Source organism: Otolemur garnettii, unplaced genomic scaffold (genome assembly GCF_000181295.1).
Source record: "Otolemur garnettii isolate 467f Iridium unplaced genomic scaffold, OtoGar3 scaffold00141, whole genome shotgun sequence".
NCBI classification, from domain to species: Eukaryota; Metazoa; Chordata; class Mammalia; order Primates; family Galagidae; genus Otolemur; species Otolemur garnettii.
In genome coordinates, this window is record NW_003852536.1 from 167,374 (window position 1) to 170,067 (window position 2,694).

Genomic DNA, 2,694 nt, shown 5'->3' on the forward strand with positions numbered 1-2,694 from the left:
AAAAAAAAAAAAAAGGATTTGCAAGAGGTTAGGCTTAAGACTGGAGGTGTGGGGGCGGTGCCTGTGGCGCAAAAGGGTGGAGCACCGGCCCCATATGCCGGAGGAGGTGGGTTCAAACCCAGCCCTGGCCAAAAAAAATAGACTGGAGGTGTGATGCAGACAGGACAAGTGACTTAAAGATGACATTTCATGTGAAGTTGGAATCCATTACACGCTCTACCGTTCTGGCTGTAGTTATGACCTTGGCTTCACTGACTATCCTTAAACAAAACTTAAAAAAATATATATATACATGTAAAATAAGATCTTTTATGCCTCGGTTTTCCTACCTGTGCAATGGCGTACTTTTATTATTAAATATTAGGAATGTGAGTGAGTTTCATACTTTGGTGGTTAGAGCCATCATTTTGCCCCCATATTTTAAGATAGTCCATGATTATTAGCTTTTCAAAAGCTAATGATTGTTCACTTTTTTGAAAATAGTTTGCAATTATGATTTCATTATGATGGAGGGAGACAAAGAGTTTGGCGGGTCTTTGCCATCGTTCTTTGAGATACCCCAAGAATAGTAGTAATAATCTGTCCAGAAAAGTTTTTCCTAGATTTGATTAAAAAGCATGGTCCATAATACTTAGTGCCCTGATAGTTTAAGCTCAGAGAGTAACCTAGTACATTCAAAATAAAAAACAAATTTTTAGGTTCAAACCAACCCGTTACTCTTAATTTCACTAATTATCATATACTTTTAAAAACAATGTGCTTGATCACTTGCAAGTCCATATATACATACATGCTCATGCAGGTCCACATACATATGGCTGCTGTGAATGAAGTGGTCAAGTAGAGACACAGTAGGGGCCGATTTTGTTTAAGGATCAAGGAGACAACGACTTTTTCGCAATTAGAGTGCCCACATCCAAGCATCAGCTGATAATGACTTTTTTCTACTTTGTATCATTAGGATCTAAATAATTTTTTTTGTAAAAACCTCCACGATTTAGAAGTTTAAGATGACTTTGCCCCACCCCCGCCAAGCCCCTGTGTGTGTAAGATTTTTAAAACAAAATGTTTGTTTTTGTATTGTGTTGTCACATTTTGATGTATATAGTGTCCAGGTCGATTTCAAAATTTAATATTTATTAATAATTGAAACTGTTTGTCTTCATTTGGAATAGAGCCTCCTATCTTATCATGGCAGGTCAAGATGAAATCTTGACAGCTCTTTCAGGCCTGGAGCAGCAGTGGGTCAGACAACCCTGTGGCAGTGACACAGGCGAAGTGGCATTTGGCAAAGCCCCTGGGACCACATCAGCATTGTAACCTCTTATGGTAAAGGTGTCCCCGAGGCAGCATAGAGAAGATGAGACCGATGTGGCATTTGAACTGGCCTTACTTAACATTTGATTTTTTTAAAAAACAAGAGACTCAGGGAACGTACTAAGCCAAAATCTTTGATTTTACTTTTGTGTTTTCCATAGTTTTTATTTGTTCTATTGAGATGCTTTTGTAAAGAAAAGTAATACTGTGACAGTTTGGTAATTCTACAAACTTCTTAACATGGACTTTTATTTTCATGGACTTTTATTTTCACAATTTTCATGGACTTTTATTTTCACAATTTTCTGAGGTCTGAATCCAATTGTTTTTTTTAACCAATTGAATGGCAAATGTTCAATGACTTTGTAGTTTACAGAGAAGATGAAATGTGGTTTTCACAGGATCTATATTGTGAACTAAACTAAACCTGCTTTTTTGTGACTTCTTTGTGACCCGTGTGGTAAATAGATGTACTAAGAAGTATGATTAAATATGTGTGTGCTTTTTTTTTTTTTAAGTGACTTTTTTAGTTGGTACATAATGGTCGACAGCGTGAAAAGAACGTCCAGCCTCCATACTTGGCACCAGCTAATCAGATCCTATTTCTCTGATCCAGGCGTTTCAGTAAATAGGCCATCTCTTAGGAACCCGGCAAAAGTGCTGATTGAGTAGGAGGGACAAATAAAGTAATTAGAAATGCAATCCTAAATAAACACTTAGGCAAATGCACGAATACACTGTGGGACAGACACACAATGGAATACTATTATTCAGTGCTGAGAAGAATGGAGCTATGGAACCATGAAGTGACTTGAGGGAAACTTAATTGCTAAGTGGAAGAAGCCAGCCTGACAATGCCACATACTGTGTGATTCCAACTATATGAATAGTTGGAAAAAGTAGGGAGACTAGAAAAAGGTAGTCATACCCAAAGGTTAGCAGGGAAGGAAGGATGGCTAGGGGGAGATTTCTGACTTGTCAGCCCTCATGTCAATCCTTCCCCGTGACCCAAACACTCACAGGCACATTCTACTCATTTTATTACTTGTCTTTTTTTTTAAATTAAATCATAATTTATACATGGATGCATTTATGAGGTTCAGGGTACTGCCTCAATATGCAATGTGAAATGTTCACATTGAACTAAGTAACACATCCGTCACAATTATACTCATTTCTTAATAGTTTTGAAATGTACCGTTGCATCATGCACATTAGGTGAGGTCCCCTCAAATACCCTCCCTCCTCCCATTGTCCCCCTCCCCTCCCCTCTCCTCTTCCCATCTACTCTCTGGACTGTACCTATGTTTTGCCATTCGTAGGAGGGTGTAGGTATTGCTCGTCTTTCATTTCTCAACATTTGTTTCCTTAAAAAAA